This window comes from Pleurodeles waltl, chromosome 6 (assembly GCF_031143425.1).
Source record: "Pleurodeles waltl isolate 20211129_DDA chromosome 6, aPleWal1.hap1.20221129, whole genome shotgun sequence".
NCBI classification, from domain to species: Eukaryota; Metazoa; Chordata; class Amphibia; order Caudata; family Salamandridae; genus Pleurodeles; species Pleurodeles waltl.
The window spans coordinates 870230684-870249675 of record NC_090445.1 but is presented as its reverse complement, the minus strand read 5'-3'; positions in this window follow the sequence as shown (position 1 = coordinate 870249675).

Below are 18992 nucleotides of genomic sequence, written 5' to 3'. Positions count from 1 at the left end.
GAACCAGCCAGCAGCACTGAAAGTGTGCCTGCACCAGGTGCATCAAGGAAAGGCAAGGAGGCACCACCAGTTGCGAAAGGGAAGGGCAAGGAGGCACCACCAGCTGCAAAAGGGAAGGGCAAGGGGCCTGCAGGCAGGAAGGACAGGAGGCCTGGTGCTGGAACTCATTTGGAGCCCCCGCCACCAACCATGGCGATTCAGCCGTCTGAGGCTGCAGGGAAAGGACTGGAGTTTCCCCCACCACTGCCAGCACCGCCACCAGCACCACTGCTAGCACCACTACCAGCAGCAGCTTCCCCAGTGGGCAGCCATCCGAGGCTGCAGGGGAAGGGCTGGAGCCTCCCCCACCACTGCCAGCACAGCCACCAGCACCGCCGCCAGCACCACTGCCAGCAGCCCCAGTGGGCAGCCATCTGAGGCTGCAGGGGAAGGGCTGGAGCCTCCCCCCACCACTGCCAGCCCCGACACCAGCACCGCCACTGCCACCACTGAGCAGCCGTCACCGCTGGCGGACAGTGTGTAGTCCTGCCTCCATGGGCTGTTGTGCGTCCTTGCCCCAGCAAATCCTGTGGGTCTGACACTCAGGTGAGAGACTGTGACCTTGCACTCCCCAAGATCTGCATCACAGGCCACAATGCCCCCTCCAGAACCAGTGGAAGAAGCCATCCACTCACCCCATCCTTCCCAGGATGAAGCACACTGGGCACAAGGCCCCCTCCAGAACCAGTGGAAGAAGCCATACACTCACCCCATCCTTCCCAGGATGAAGCACACTTGGCACAAGGCCCCCTCCAGAGCATGTGGGCAAACCACCCACTTGAGAGACTGGCCTTGCACTCCCCTGGACCCTAGCAGTGGGCAAACCATCCACTTGAGAGACTGTGGCCTTGCACTCCCCAGGACCAAGCAGTGGGCAAACCACCCACTTCAGACTGTGGCCTTGCACTCCCCAGGACATCGTACAGGGCATGTAGCCCCCTCCAGGACCAGTGGTGTTGTACCATCTTCTGGCTGAGGTGCCCCCCATTCCCCGTCCCCCTGAGGTGCCTGTGTATTTTTGACCTGATGCCCCTGCAGTGTTCTCTCCGTGTTGTTGCAGGAGTGAGGCTGGGCCTTGGCCTGTGTGATGTGGCCCTGTGGCCCACGGACATTGAGGACTGGGCAGTGTCCCTCCATTTGTAAATAAGTATATACGTTGGTAATTTAATGCACTTATTCATAGTATTTTATCATATTACACTCACTTTCTTCAAATAAGCTTTTGAATCTGTGGTGGAGGTCTTCTTGGCTGCATGTCAGTGGCGATTCCTTGCGAGAGGCTACTCAATGGCCAGGATGGGAGACATCAACTTTTGTGGCCCTGGAAAAGGGGTGGTCAGCTGACTGACTCTTGGTGTCACATCTTCTGTCTGGGGCTCAGGAGCAACTTTTCCTCTGGCCAAATGGGCCACCAGGATCCCTCCGACCCTATGATGACTTGCAGCTCTGTTGCATCTAGCAATCCCAGAGTGCACTATTCTGCCCACTTTCAAGTTAGGAGCTTGGTAGCCACCCAAGAGGTGTGGCCACCTGTCACTACATGCCCACAGAAAAAACATGTTTAGCAACTGGTTTCCCCTCTCTGTTCTTGCCTCTGGCCCACCTCCCCAAACAAAGGGGCAGCCCTACATGAGTGTGATCACCACTTAGCCACCAAATTCAGCTTCCCCTTTGATGTTCACCTTTTGAGTCACCTATGGCAAAATAGCGGCATTGGCAAACTGGAACCAATTCTTACCTTGAAAGGGACCTATGATAAAATACTGGCACTGGCATACTAAAGGTAATATTTGACATATAGGTAAAAGGTTCCATGGCAACAGGTCGTCGTGGCACACTGGAGGTAATTCTTGGTACGGGGCGTCCATGAAAAAGTGGTGGTGCAGGCATACTAGAACTAATCCATTGCATAATGGGCACCCATGGTAAATAACTGGTACTGGAATAATAGAAGTTATTCTTGTCATGTGGGGTATCAATGGCAAAATGCTGGTGCTAGCACACTGGAGGTAATTCTTGGTATAAAGTAAAGCAGCCGTGGCATATAGGAGAGGAAACGTTTTCCTTGATATTATCCTTGCAGCAAGGTCATCACGATCACTGTCAGACCCAGTGCCACCAAAAATCTTGAGGGATATCCTTTGCTCCACCTGTGCATGGGGGGTAGCAAGATGCCTTCTCAACAAATCCCTGAAACCAGATTAATTCCTACATGAGCTGAACACCTACTACGTTAGACCTCTCCTTGAAAAGAAAAACTTGACCCACCCAACCCAAAAAACTATAGGCCCATATTAAAATGGAGCATTTTTAGGAAAATATTTGAGAGAGCAGTGTGTACTCCACTAACTGTACAGAACATAATGACAATGTCAGACTAACAGTCCGACTTCAGACTACGCAGAGGCACAGAGTCAGCCATCATATCCATCTGGGATTATCTAAAACGGTGGACAAAAACAGAGTAGCTGTCTTGTTGCTCCTGGATGTATTAGATACATCTGACATGATCCACAACCAAACGCTACTACAAAGGTTCTGTGGTCTTGGAATCAGTGAAACTGGCCTGAAATATATTGCTTCTTATCTCACAGACAATGTATAGTCTACCTACCATCTTTCACATCACCTCTTCATATACAACACTGTGGCAGTCCTCAAGGGTCCATAATAGCCTATCTTATTTAACATCTTTCTTACCCCAGCCCAATCTGATTTAATCATTCAAGTTCATGTTACAACTATGAAGATGACACCCAAATCTTTTAAAACAGACAACCCCAAAGACCCGTACAATTCAAACCTTGGTGACTGCCTTCTTGCCATACTCATATGGATGATGAATACATATCTAAAGCGCAGTACCGCAAAGACAGAGATTATGAACTGTAGACAGTGACAAAAGTACCAGCCTACCACCATCTTGTCTAAGGAACTTGAAGCCCCTCCCACAACATCAAGAGAAGATAGAAACCGAGGAGTAACCATGGATTTGGACCTATCCTTGATACTGTGGGTTAACAATGTCCCAAAGAGTACTCTCTATACAATGAAAACTCACATTTTCTCATACCTTGCATACCAACACCAGTAATCCCCAACTATCACTATGTCAGCAGCGTGTACCTTAGTGCACCTGAATTTTTCATATGCAAAATACAACTCATCTAAAATGCTGCCTCAACTGCTTCTCCCATTCACCCAAGAGAATGCATGACTGCAGCCAATCATTCCCTCTACTGACTACCTATAGCTGTAAAACAATGTTTGAGGCAATCTGCATTGTCCACAGAGCCTCCCAAAAAAACGGACCACTATACCTACAAGTTAAATTCAAGCATAACACTGCGCTGCACGCTTGCACCACTTATCATCACACCACCTTACCAGAAGTAATCCGTAGGAGGCACTGCTTTCTCAGTTCAAGCCGCAAAGCCTCTGGGGCTCACCACCAGACAGCATTAAACAAAACCAGGAGCATTTATACTTCTGAAGACAGTTGAAAACATGGCTATATCCATCCACAAATTGGAAACACCAAACTAGCAAACTGTTGTCAAAATTCAGGTAAGCTAAGAAGGTCTGACCTATAGCTTACCATGGTATTATATAGTTATGTACATGTATATATAACAGTTATGGCCCATAATAATACTAAGGCCATAACACACAATGGTCAAAATCTAATTGTAACTTATACCTCCTACATCCACAAAAGACATATTGACTATGAGGGTTGTACATCACCAGAGGTATACACCCAAAAAACAGACATCACTAAATGAACAGGCATGAAATAAATGAAGAGATCTGTCAAACATTGCTGGACAATTATGAAATCTTTAATATAACTATCCACTGCAGCTCCAAAATATCGATACACTCTGACCTCTTCTTTGCATCTCAATATGACACACAGATATGGGTAATGATAAAAATGCAGATCCCAGCAGATCTCTCCACTTCTCTCTCACTCCAACCATGCCAGTTCAGGATCACAACTATACACAAAATCTCAGATTCAACAACCCAGTGCAGGAAACAGCTAGACAGACTATGACCCTCCTTACAACCCTGGCGGTAAATGCCGCTTACCACTGTGCAGAAGACCGCCAACATACTACTGCGCCCGCGAAATTCCACTACAGCTATTACGACCCACAGCTCGGAATCCGCCATAATACAGACACCCACACAAGTCCGCCACACCAAAGGTCAGTGATAAACTGGCAATAACAAAACCTCCACCGTCACGCCACCAGGAATACGCCCACACTATCGCGACCCACGAATCCATGTGGCGGTCTTTCAACCGTGGTATTCCATTGACGGTACACACCGCCGCGCTCAAAATACACACACATTTACAAAACACAACCACATTGGACAATTCAAAATACACACACCTGATACACATACACACAACACACCCACACACCCAATCCAATATAAAACACACACCCACATCACCCACAAACCCTTACTACCAGAATTAGGATACCACACCCGAGAGAGACACCACCATCAACAACACCAACATCCACAGACACACAACACCATCACTTACAGTACATCCACACACCTCAAACAACACACACCAACACATCCCCTCACACATCACAAAAGACACCACCTCACACATCACCCAACCCACATCATGGCACCTCAACGACACCCCAGGTTCTCTGAGGAGGAGCTCAGGGTCATGGTGGAGGAAATCATCCGGGTAGAGCTACAGCTTTTCGGATCACAGGTGCAGCACACCTCCATTGCAAGGAAGCTGGAGCTATGGCGCAGAATCGTCGACAGGGTCAACGCAGTTGGACAGCATCCAAGAACACGGGATGACATCAGAATGAGGTGGAACGACCTACGGGGGAAGGTGTGTTCCGTGGTCTCCAGACACCACATTGCTGTACAGAGGACCGGCGGTGGACCCCCACCTCCTCCCTCACAACTAGCAACATGGGAGGAGCAGGTCTTGGCAATACTGCATCCTGAGGGCCCCGCAGGAGTAGCAGGAGGACTTGACTCTGGTAAGTCAAAGCTTTCAGTTTATATCCCCCACCCTACCTGCATGCCATCACATACTCCCACCCTCACCCTCATCCCTATCACTCCAACACCTCACATATGCCCCACTATCACAACCCAGCCATCCCAACACCAAGCCCTGCATGCAACACCAAAGCATGGACACCCATCACCAAAGCATGTCCACTACAGATACCCACACAGACCCCAACCCAAATATCACACAAGGACCAAGACAAGAATGCAAGCACTGGAGTACAGGGTCACTCACGCATTGCACACGATGGCACACACAGATGCAATAATAATGCCTTTACACCCCTGCAGGACCCCAACCCAACGTCACAGGACAGGAGGTACCAGACATGTCCAGTCCCCCCACAGAAGAGACCCACAGTGATGACAGCAGCTCTGCACAACTGGATCAAGATGACAAGCCCAGCCCATCAGGGACCTCGGGACAGTCGGTTCCCCTGACACTTGCACAAGCCACCACAGAGCCGCCCCCCTCAGGAAACACCACTACAGCACCCACCCAGCGGGCCCATCCCTCTGTCCCCAGGACACGTCAATCAGCATTGTGTTCACCACTACAGGGAACCCAGGTAAACCCACTAACCCAAGACAATCAGGGACCTGGGGGCAGTGGCAGTGGGCACACGGTTCAGGGGACAGAGGCTCAGGAATACAGGGAGGACTGCTGTGCAACAGGGGGAGGACAAGCCCAGGGAACCCACTCTCCACAAGGCCCTCTCCAACATCATGGGAGCATACCATCAGTCCCAGGAGACGATGGCAACGGTACTGGCCAAGTTTCAGGAGACCCTGCGGCTGCAGGAGGAACACTACCTTGGGATCAGGGAGGACCTGAAGTCCATTAACAACACCCTGGTGACCATTGTAGGGGTGCTGCAAGACCTTGTCAACACCAGGAGGGACACTGTGGCACACCAAGGGGCCCCTGACACTAGCCTGGATGATAAACAGCCCTCTACCTCCTCTGGCGCTAGTGGACGGGAGGCACCGCCACAGGAACACAACACCAGCATCCCACCCCCTGCAGATGGAGAACCACCCCGCAAGTGGTCCCTGAGATCCAGGAAGACAGAGAACATTGCCAAGACCCCGCCAGGAAATGAGACCTCCCTGAATGTCACCCTTCTGTCCCACTTTGTCACCCTGTCCTTCCTTCAACTGCCATTGCTCCACTTCCTTTGCCCCTTTGGACCATGCACCTGTGAAACAAATAGACTGAACTCTGCCATGGACATTCCTCCACCATCCCCCCTGCCCATTTTACAACCCCCTCCACTTATTTGCACAGAAATAAACACACTTCAATCACAAAACAATCTGGAGTCAGTCTGAGCTTTCACAAATGTGTAATTGCAATAACCATGGAATATAGCAATGTCAATGTACTTGTTCACATACCCATGTAACACAGCTGTAGGGCTGGAGGAAATATAGCAGAGGGCACAAAATGGGACCCACATCGGTGAAATGGAAAGCCAAAGTGACAAGTCAGTGTCCATACACTGAGTGAAAATGACAGACTTATGCTAGCTCCAACAATAGTATGAGATGTGGGAGGCAGTGACATCTTCTTACCTGTGACTCACTGGACGTTTTGCATGATTATGTTTTTTCTGTTGTCGATATACTCTTCTTCTGCCTCCTCTTCTTCACTGTCCACAGGCTCCACAGCTGCCACAAGACCTTCTGCAGAAAAGGCACCTGCCGTCGCAAAGCCAGGTTGTGCAGCATACAGCAGGCCCCGATGATCTGGCACACCTTCTTTGGTGAGTAGTAAAGAGAACTACCTGTCAGATGGAGGCACTGGAACCTGGCCTTCAGGAGGCTGAAGCTGCGTTCATTCACTCTCCTAGTTCGCCCATATGCCTCATTGGAGCGTTCCTCTGCCCTTGTCCTGGGATTTCTCACTGGGGTCAGTAGCCATGACAGGTTGGGGTAACCAGAGTCACTTGCAAATATCGAGGGACAACTGTTAGACACAAACTAACCCGTAGGGACAACCCCTTACCCAGAAAACTATTCACACTGTATAGGGTCCTTGTCCTCACCTATCAGGCACACACTGTGCCTCTGGAGTTGCCTAATCACATAAGGGATGCTGCTATTCCTCAGAATGCAAGCGTCATGCACTGAGCCAGGAAGTTTGGCATTCACATGGGAGATGTACTGGTCGGCCAAACACACCATCTGCACATTCATCGAATGGTAGCTCTTCCGGTTTCTGTACACCTATTCACTCCTGCGGGGGGTACCAAGGCCACATGTGTCCCATCAATGGCACCTATGATGTTGAAGATATGTCCCAGGGCATGGAAGTCACCTTTAACTGTGGGCAAATCCTCCACCTGAGGGAACATTATGTAGCTGCGCATGTGTTTCAGCAGAAAAGACAACACTATGGACAAGACGTTAGAGAGCATTGGCTGGGACATCCCTGATGCAATGGCCACTGTTGTTTGAAAGGACCCACTTGCCAGGAAATGGAGTACTGACAGGACCTGCACTAGAGGGGGGATTCCTGTGGGATGGTGGATAGCTGACATTAGGTCTGGCTCCAACTGGGCACATAGTTCATGGATTGTTGCACAATCAAGTCTGTAGGTGACTATTAAGTGTCTCTCTTCCATTGTAGACAGGTCCACCAGGGGTCTGTACACCAGAGGATGCCGTCATCTCATCACCTGCCCCAGCGGACGTGCCCTATGGAGGAGAACAGCGAGCAGAGAGTCAGCCAACACTGAGGTATCACAAATGTAATTTGCACACATTTATCAATCGGCAACGTGCCAGTTACTGTGTGTATTCAAGGCCTACATTGGTGTGATGCAGTTAGATTAATGCCATGTGGCCCCCTGAAATGGCGGCTGCCTGACCTGTAAGGTGGGACAAGGGGATATGAGGTAACTGCGCTGGCGTTGTACACCATTGCAGTAGGCGGTCGAAGACCGCGGCGCAATCCTGCCTTGGTTAACATTGGACCCTATGGGTCCGAGGAGCCAATGATGATGTACGCCGGCGGTGACGGTAAGCACCGCCGCGGACGTGACTGACATTTTCTGTTCCCTCACTTGATACCTGACCTTCAACCCGAGAGGACCTACACTGCAAGTGCTGCTGTGACCTCAGTCTGGAAGCGACGATGGCTCATGTGTCTGGGGAAAGGGCCCCTGCCTTCACTTCGGAGGAGTTGGAGAAACTAGTGGATGGGGTCCTCCCCCAGTACACACAACTGTACGGTCCTCCAGACAAACAGGTGAGTACACTGTGAGCATGCTGCATGGGCAATGCCTGTTTGGAGTGGTGTGGATGGAAGATAAATGGAGGGGGGGACTGAGGCCTGCATGTGCGGACGGTGAGTGTATGTGCGTCAGGGCAAGGGTCGGAACGTGGGCCAATGAGTATGACGTCCAGACGGGTAAAGATTTTCCTTTTACCCTATACCATTCTTCTAGGTCAGCGCCCACCAGAAGAAGGCTATTTGGCATGCCATCGCCAAGGACATCCAGACCCTGGGGGTCCACCACAGACGGAGCACCCACTGGCGGAAAAGATGGGAGGATCTTTGCCACTGGAGCAAGAAGACGGCGGAGGCCCAGCTGGGGATGGCCTCCCAACGTGGGAGGGGTGCCCGTCGCACCATGACCCCCCTGATGTTCCGGATCCTGGTGGTGGCGTATCTGGAGTTGGATGGGCGCTTGAGGGCATCACAGCAGCCACAAGGGGGTGAGTACACTCTCATTCTGCTGACTCTGCGCACATTACGAGGTGTCTGGGTAATCCCCTAGTGGTTAGTGCCTTCTACACCTAGTCAGGCTCCTGTGACTTCCATGTGTGCAGAAATCGAGCTTAGGCCTTGTACCCCATGGGCATTTGATTATTCTAGGAACTGTAAGTGCATGGCGTAGTGCAGAGGGCTACTGTGTCTGTAGTGCCCGCCAACGGTAGTGGTGCTGCATACACTGAACATGTCTTTCTTCTGTCTTTCCCCCCCTTTTTGTGGCCTCCCTGTTCTTGTGTGCAATAGCATCATCAGGCAGAGGAGCACTGGCACCGGAGCAGGAGGGAGCTGCATCCCACTTGGCCCTGGAGGGCAAAATAACGGAGTCTGAAGCCACCAGTGGGACAGAGGGCAAGGAGAGCTCCACGGCAGGGACAGGAGCAGGCAGCAGTGACAGCGACTCCTCCTCTGATGGGAGCTCCCTTGTGGTGGCGGGCCCCTCTGTGCCCCCCGCATCCACAGGTACAGCTGCCATCCCCCCTACCACCATCGCCCTCCCAGCAGCTCCTCAGCGCGTGTCCCGTGCCCGCTCACCAAGGAGGGTGGGCATCTCCTTCGCCCCAGGCACCTCAGGCCCTGCCCCAGTCAGCCCTGTTGCCCTCAGTGAGGAGGCTATTCACCTCCTGAGATCCCTCACTGTTGGACAGTCTACCATTATGAATGCCATCCAGGGTGTTGAGAGGCATTTGCAACAAACAAATGCATACCTGGAGGGCATTCATTCTGGCAAGGCAGTCCAACAGAGAGCATTTCAGTCTCTGGCCTCAGCACTGATGGCAGCCATTGTCCCTGTGTCCAGCTTCCCCCCTCCAACTTCCTCCACCCAGACCCAATCTCCTGTACTTCAGCCCATCCCAAGCACACCATCAGACCTGCATGCACACACCTCAACACACAAGGGTGGCTCAGGCAAGCGTAAGCACCACACAACCCACAGGCCTCACACAAGCATCATACCCATGCACACATACCAACATCCACTGCCTCCACTGTGTCCCCCTCCTCCACGTCTCCCTCCTCCCTCCCAGTCTCGTCTCCACTCACACCTGCATGCACTACATCCTCAGCCACTACCTCCATCACCAGAACGCCCATCACCACACACCGCTCGTGCACTCACCACTCCCACTACCATTCACACAAAACCCTGTGTCCTCTCCCAGTGTGTCTGTGAGCCCTCCTCCCAAAGTACACAAATGCAGGCACCCACCCACCCAACAGCCATCCACCTCACAAAAGCCTCCAGCCCATGCACCTTCAACCAAATTCAGCAGACGTACACCTCCTACAACCACTACCTCTACCTCCACTCCCAAACCCCCTCCATCTACCCATCCCAGTGTGTCTAAAAAAACTTTTCCTGGCTAATATTGACCTCTTCCCTACACCTCCCCCCGTCCTTCCCCTAGGGCCAGGCTTTCCAGGTACCAGCCCAGCACCTCAGCCACCACATCCCCAGGCAGTGTGCCAGCAACTGTGGGGTCATGAGTGCGCCAACCATCAGGGCTGCCAGTGTGCCATGGAACGAGGGCAAGGACATTCCACCACCTGCCAAGGTGAAAAAGGTGCCCACATCCCAGAGGGAGAAGCCGAAAACACCTGGCACCAAGGGTCAGGGAAAACGAAAGGGGATAGTGGCATGACAGCTGCCCAACCATCAAAGGAGGTGAAGGGCCAAAAGCTGAAGGGCAGGTCCGGAGAGGGCATGGTGGCACCGACTGAGGGACCAGTGTCACACCTTCTGTCCACGTTGACACCAACCTGTACGGCGAAGAACAACGCCAGAACTGCCGCCACAGACCTCGCAGCCAGCACCGCCGCCACCGAGCCCGCAGCCAGCACCGCCGCCACAGAGCCCGCAGCCAGCACCGCCGCCACAGAGCCCGCAGCCAGCACCGCCGCCACAGAGCCCGCAGCCAGCACCGCCGCCACAGAGCCCGCAGCCAGCACCGCCGCCACAGAGCCCGCAGCCAGCACCGCCGCCACAGAGCCCGCAGCCAGCACCGCCGCGACTGCCACCGCCGCGACTGCCACCACTGCGACTGCCACCACTGCGACTGCCACCGCCGCAAGCACCTCCAGCGGCCCCGCGACATCATCAGCCAGTGGCACCACTGCAGACATGGCTACCATCCCCAGTGGTCAGTCGTCCGAGGCTGGTGGTGAGTTCCAGGACCCTGGGTAGCTTCCATGAAGCATCACTCTCATCACAGTTGTTACCTGCATTTGGAATGCGAAGCCGCAGCAGTGTGGGGTATGTCGCTGCCTCCATGGCGTATCATGCTACCTGTACCTCGGCAATCTTGTGGCACACACACCCAGGTGAAGGAATTGTACCGGCCACACTGCACATGGAGCACTCTGGGCACCAGGCCCCCTCCAGAACCAGTGGAGATTCACATCCACTACCTCAGTCCTTGGCAGGATGAAGCACTCTGGGCACAAAGCCCCCTCCATCACCAGTGGAGAAAGGCATCCACTACCTCAGTCCTTGGCAGGATGAAGCACTCTGGGCACAAAGCCCCCTCCATAACCAGTGGAGAAAGGCTTTGCACTCCCCAGGATAAAGCAGTGGGCAAACCACCCACTGAAAAGACTTGAGAGACTGTGGCTTTGCACTCCCCAGGATACATCAATGGGCATGGAGCCCCCTCATGGAGCAGTGGTATCGTGCGTTCACCAGGCTGAGGTGCCCCCCCGAGGTGCCTGTGTATTTTCTATGTGATGCCCCTCCAGTGTTCTCTCCATTTGGAGTCCGGTATCTAGTGTGGGCCTCACCCATGCATTTTGGGCCCAGTGGTCCACAGACAATGATTGGTGCACTATCCGGACTTGTGTAGTTGGAGTACATATTTGTATATACTGGATTTTGACTAATGGATTTTTATTGATTACACTCGTTACAATCATTTCCTTGTGTCCTTGTGTTCTTTCAGGGTGGGGTGGGATATGTGTAAATGTAATGTTGCAGCATGTATTTGTGTGTATGGTGTTGTGGGTGAGGGTGTTGCATGTGTGTGTCACTCTCTTTTCCCTCCCTCCTCCCCTGCGTTGTAGGTGCAGTACTCACTGTGGTCTTCGCCGCCGTCGTCAGAGCTCCTGATAGAGGAGCAGGAAGACCATCGCCGGCAGGATCTGCAATTCAGGCTCCATGGCGTCCTGGTTCCTCTTGGGGTGTGGAGAGGTGAGTGTTTTCCCTTCTGTGTACTGTTTCCGCCGTGTTTTTATTCGCGTTGGTTCCGCCCCAGAAAAGGTGGCGGATAGCCGTGTTGTGATAGGGTGGGCGGTACATTGTCTTCCGCCTGTCTGTTGGCGGTGTCCGCCGCGCTGTTTGTTTGTACCGCCGTGGCAGTCGGAGTGTTAAAGTGGCTGTCTATGTTGGTGGTTTCCGCCATGGTCGTAATCCCATTTTTTTCCCCCGCTGGCCTGTTGGCGGTGTAACCTCCGCTTCAACACCGACCGCCTGGGTTGTAATGAGGGCCAATGTCATAAGAAGTACCATAAAGGGACCTGCAGAGCTGTTTAAAGCTCTCAGCATACTGAAAACCATAAAACTGTGCATCCTTCTCTCACATTTCCTCATCCACTGCACTGCTGTGTGCTGCACCGTACCTCAGTGGTCATTACGCACAACATGGAAACACTTCCCACACAGGATCAAAACAAAGGCAACATCCTTCCGACCACTCAACCTACACTGTGCAGTGCACACCCCATGTAGCAAGCACTTCAGCAACCCCAACTAGGTGTTGTAGACGGTATAAAAAATGCTGTGCTATAATACGATAGAATATAACATAACAAAATGCTGGCCCTAATCTGGTAGAGGTAAATTGTCACCCATGGTATATGGCAAGCATTAATAGCAAAATTCTGGGACTGGCACATGGTTTGGAATTGTGGCCATTAGGGGACTCCCATAGCACGTGGAGGGGGGCTCCCTCTGCAAAAGGCTGGGTATCAGTGTATCCACAACAGACATTTGTATTGTGTTTTTATATTAATCACAAATGGAACTTCGGAGATTAGTTTGATATCATTCGGTTTAAGGTCAAGTGATATCACTTCCAGGGAAGTTTCAGAGTAAAAGGCCACATTATCTCACTTGATGTCTTAGGGTTAAAGGGTGTGTGATATCGCTTGGCTACCCACGGGATTGTGGTGTATTGACGTCCATGATATTTCTCCCTGTTATGAGCAGGACTAAATGTGTATATTTGTTGCATTTCCAAATTCATATATGTTTATGCATTTTAGTACTATTCTTGTAATTCTTTCTGAATTTCAAAAAAGGTTAAAGAATTGTTGTTCCAAATGTAGGCGTAATGATACCAGCTCAAATATTTAACTTTCCACGTACTTCACAAAACGTTTCCTATGCCTTAACCTTCCTGTTCCAAGGACAGCAAGTAAACAAATAAATGCAAAATCCAGCTCCATATCTACCTAATTTACACCGATGGGTCGATTTGTTCAATTCAGCTATTGTATAGAGCTTTGTGACCATGTCAAGCGATATTGGACATGTTGAAATTTAAAAGCAAATGTGTTTAACATTCAACCTTTTAACCGGGTTATTGATTGCAGTGAAGTATGAGGGTGCGGTGTTGATGGCTGAAACAAGCAGCATACCTGTAACTATGCAAAATACAGGAGAAACATTCTCTTTCTTTCAACGCAAAAAAGTGCCACCCACCGAGAAAAATTACCAACAAGGAGAAATGGTAAAGGGAAAGAAATGCAGCATTCAATTTAAAAAGTGGAGTACAAATTATTTTTAATATAATATTCTCTGGGCTTGCGCCCTCCCAGTGGAACACTCCCTACTTCATTCTCGCTTTTCAATAAACTACACTATGGATTTATAGATGTTTTTGTTGGTGTTCATAAAAAAAGTAATCCTAGCGAATAAGAATATTTAGTGATTTTTAGTACCTGAATTTGTAGTTGAAGGTATAACACTGACATAATAGTCCACAGTTAGATTTTCAGATAACACTAACTCGAGGTAAGACTCCAGATGCAGAATTCAGCAGTCAGTGGCAGAAGCCAGTAGGTCTTGCCTTTAGACCTATTGGCTTTTCCATCACTTTTTGTCAAGACGATTTAGTTTCGGCAAAAAAAGAGGAGAAAAAAAAAGGCAGAATGACACAGCCTCTGGGGCCGCTTTACTGCCTAGGCATGCGTCTCTGATTATATATGCATGTAGGCACCATTTGGAGTGGTAAATAAAAAATATAGTGAGCTGAAAGCGCTTTTGCACAGTGTAGTGGCTCACCAGCGAATGGCAGCTGCTGGGCATTCAAAAGAAAAAAAAATTAAAGATAGTTTAAATGTCCAAATGGGGTCCAGAAGCAATGGAAATGTGATGGCGTAGGAGGTTGGGGGGAAATCAACAGAGAATGAGTGAGGGACATGGAGCAGTGGAGGCTGAGCATGTGGAAAACCCAATAAAAATGCTAAAAGGAAAGAAGGAAGGAAGGAAGGGTAGGAAAAGCAATGGAGGAGCTTGGAAATGGATGGAGAAGCAACACTGAGCACATGGGTGTGGGATTTTGTGTGGGTGAAGCAGAACATAAAACAGAGAGCTAGAAAACATGTGGACATACAAACGTACATGCAAGAAAAAGAAAAAAGTAAATCTCTGAATGTGAGCAGTGGAAGAATACAAGTCATTCAATGAAAAGGATGGTAAAGAGGCTATGCGCCAGGAGAGAGACAAACAAAAGAACAGGAAGTTAAGTGTTAGAAATGGGTTTTTTGGTTGGGAGTCAGTTTGCACACTGTCCAAGCAGGGACCCTCACTTTAGGTGATATCACAGTGTTGTGATGGAGTCGTTCCCAACAATCCGACACCAATGGTGCCGGTTGCAGAGTCGCATGGACCCCAAGGTACAGTATCTTCTGAAAATGAGGAAACAAGCCAGTGCACGGGGTCGGGGATCGAGGCATGGCTGGATCTGGTGCGTCGTCGGTTCCAGTGCTGCGGAACAGAGAAGCGGAGGTGTCGGTGTGAGGCGTCTGGTCATTGCTGCGAAGCTGTGGAGATGAGGCGGCATCGGTGCAAAGCATCAGTTCCTTACACATCTGGGGGGACGATGTCCAGCAGTCAAGATGAGGTGGGGTGGCCTCATGGGTTGCGGTCACAACACAAGGCTGCAGGGACCGCGGTGGAGTCGAGTGTCATGGATGTCGGTGATATGGCACTTTAGAACTCATGGACTTCTGCGAGGATATGGTGGCGTTGGGCCTGCGGGGTCGGTCGGGGTCGTCGCACTCCAGCGGGAACCATGGCTTCAGTTGCAGGCGCGTCACAGGAGCCGGAAGCGGCATCAGTCCGGCCGTCATTCAAGGTCGGTGCACTTGGTTTTTCTTGATTTTTCACCAGCTTCTCCTTTCAGGGGCCCAGGGACTGGATTAGGCACCACTTGGTAGGGTAGGAGTCCCAGCAAGAGAGTCCTGGTGCTGGCAGAGGAAGTCTTTGTTGGCCCTAAAACTTCAGAACAGGGAGTAAGCTCAATCAAGCCCTTGGAGAAACTTCACAAGCAGGGTACACACCAAAGTCCAGTCTTTACCCTCTCTAAGGCACAAGCAGCACCTACAGGCCTACCCAGCAAATCACACACAGCAAAGGGCAGTACTCCTCCTCCAGCTCTTCTCCTTGGCAGAAATTCCTCTTGTGTCAGAAGTGTTCTAAAAGTCGGGGGTTTTGGGTCCACTACTTATACCCTTTGTTGCCTTTGTAGTAGGTAAACTTCAGAGGAAAGTCTCTGTTGTTGACAAGATCCAGCCATGCCCATGCCTGGCCCCAGACACACACCAGGGGGTTGGAGACTGCGTTGTGTGAGGATAGGCACAGCACTTTCAAGAGTCAGTGTCATCTCCTCCATCCCCACTCTAGCCAGGAGACTCATCAGGATATGCAGGCTACACCGCAGCTCCCTTTGTGTCACTGTCTAGAGGGAATTCACAACAGCCCAACTGTCAGTCTAACCCAGATGTGGATTACACAAGCAGGCAGAGGCACAGAACGGTTAAGCAAGAAAGTACCGAATTTCCAAAAGTGGAATTTTCAAACTGACAATCTAAAAACCAACTTTTCCAAAAAGGTGTATTTTTAAATTCTGAGTTCAGAGACCCCAAACTCCACATCTCTGTCTGCTCCCAATGGGAAACTGTAGGAAAGTACCATATTGCCTGGCATGTTACCCCCATTTTCACTGTATGCATGTTTGTTTTTGTCTATGTGTTACTGGGATCCTGCTAGGCAGGACCCCAGTTCTCATAATGTATGCCCTGTATGTGTTCCCTGTGTGGTGCCTAACTATATCACTGAGGCTCTGCTAACCAGAGCTTCAGTGTTTATGCTCTCTCTGCTTTTTACAATTGTCACTGCAGGCTAGTGACTAATTTGACCAATTCTCATTGGCACACTGGAACACCCTTATAATTCCCTTGTATATGGTACCTAGGTACCCAGGGTATTGGGGTTCCAGGAGCTCCCTATGGGCTGCAGCATTTCTTTTGCCACCCATAGAGAGCTCAGACAATTCTTACACAGGACTGCCACTGCAGCCTGAGTGAAATAACGTCCACGTTATTTCACAGCCATTTTTCACTGCACATAAGTATCTTATAAGTCACCTATATGTCTAACACTCACTTGGTGAAGGTTAGGTGCCAAGTTACTGAGTGTGTGGGCACCCTCCCTGGCACTAGCCAAGGTGCCCCCACATTGTTCAGGGCAAATTCCCCAGACTTTGTGAGTGCAGGGACACCATTACACGCGTGCACTACACATAGGTCACTACCTATATGTAGCGTCACAATGGTAACTCCGAACATGGCCATGTAACATGTCTAGGATTTGTCATCCCCAAACCATTCTGGTATTGGGGGGGACAATTCCATGCATCCCCGGGTACTGGCAAACTTGCTTTCTGGGGTCTCCACTGCAGCCACTGCCAACCCCTCAGACAGGTTTCTGCTCCCCTGGGGCCTGGACAGCCTGGTCCCAGGAAGGCAGAACAAAGGATTTCCTCTGAGAGAGGGTGTTACACCCTCTCCCTTTGGAAATAGGTGTGAAGGGCTGGGGAGGAGTAGCCTCCCCCAGCCTCTGGAAATGCTTTGATGGGCACAGGTGGTGCCTTCCTTGCATTAGCCAGTCTACACTGGTTCAGGGATCCCCCAGCCCTGCTCTGGTGCGAAACTGGACAAAGGAAAGGGGGTGACCACTCCCCTAACCAGCACCTCCCAGGGGAGGTGCCCAGAGCTCCTCCAGTGTGTCCCAGACGTCTGCCATCTCGGATACAGAGGTGTTGGGGCGCAATGGACAGCTCTGAGTGGCCAGTGCCAGCCGGCGACGTCAGAGACCCCCTCTGATAGGTGCTTACCTTTCTCAGTAGCCAATCTTCCTTTTTGAGCTATTTAGGGTCTCTCCTCTGGGCTATTCATCAGATAACGAATGCAAGAGCTCACCAGAGTTCCTCTGCACTTCCCTCTTTGACGTCTGCCAAGGATCGACCGCTGATTGCTCCAGGACGCCTGCAAAACCGCAACAAAGTAGCAAGACGACTACCAGCAACATTGTAGTGCCTCATCCTGCCGGCTTTCTCGACTGTTTCCTGGTGGTGCATGTTCTGAGGGCTGTCTGCCTTCACCCTGCACTGGGAGCCAAGAAGAAATCTCCCGTGGGTCGACGGAATCTTCCCCCTGCTAACGCACGCACCAAACTTCTGCATCACCGGTCCTCTCTCATCCTGACGAGCGTGGTCCCTGGAACACGGGAGCTGGGTCCAAGTGTCTCCCACAGTCCAGTGGCCCTTCTGTCCAAATTTGGTGGAGGTAAGTCCTTGCCTTCCCACGCCAGACAGTAATCCTGTGTACTGCAGCTGCTCCAGCTTCTGTGCACTTTTCCAAGGATTCCTTTGTGCACAGCCGAGCCTGGGTCCCCAGCACTCCGTCCTGCATTGCCCAACTCGCTGAGTTGGACTCCGACGTCGTGGGACCCTCCTTTGTGACTCTGAGTCGTCTGCGGTCCTCAGATCTACTAAGTGCCTGTTCTGGTATTTCTGCGGGTGCTGTCTGCTTCTGCAGGGGCTCTCTGAGTTGCTGAGCGCCCCCTCCGTCTCCTCCTCCAAGGGGCGACATCCTGGTCCTTCCAGGTCCCCAAAATCCTCAACTGCAACTCTTGCAGCTAGCAAGGCTTGTTTGCGGTCTTTCTGCATAGAAATAACTATGCACCCTCCAGCACGCCGTGGGACATCTTCTGACCAAACAAGAAGTTCATGGCACCTTCCGTTGTTGCAGAATCTTCGGCTTCTTCCACCCGGAGGCAGCCCTTTTGCGCCTTCATCTGGGGTTTAGTGGGCTCCTGCCCCCCCCCCCACCCCGGACACTTGCGTGACTCTTGGACTTGGTCCCCTTCCTTTACAGATCCTCAGGTCCAGGAATCCATCTTCAGTGTTCTTGCAGAATCCCCTATCTCGACTATACTGTCTTTCTGGGGTAGTAGGGTAAATTTACTCCTACTTTTCAGGGTCTTGGGGTTGGGTATCTTGGACACCCTTAGTGTTTTCTAACAGTCCCAGCGACCCTCTACAACCTACCGTAGGCCTGTGGTCCATTCGTGATTCGCATTCCACTTTTGGAGTATATGGTTTGTGTTGCCCCTAGGCCTATTTCTACCTATTGCATTCTATTGTGATTCTACATTGTTTGCACTACTTTTCTTACTGTTACTTACCTGATTTTGGTTTGTGTACATATAATTTGTGTATATTACTTACCTCCTAAGTGAGGGTATCCTCTGAGATACTTTTGGCATATTGTCACTAAAATAAAGTACCTTTATTTTTAGTAACTCTGAGTATTGTGTTTTCTTGTGATATAGTGCTATATGATGTAGGTGGTATAGTAGGAGCTTTGTATGTCTCCTAGTTCAGCCTAAGCTGCTTTGCCACAGCTACCTCTATCAGCCTAAGCTGCTATAACACCTCTATTCTACGAATAAGGGATAACTGGACCTGGCACAAGGTGTAAGTACCACAAGGTACCCACTATAAGCCAGGCCAGCCTCCTACAGAAACTGCACTTAAAAGATATT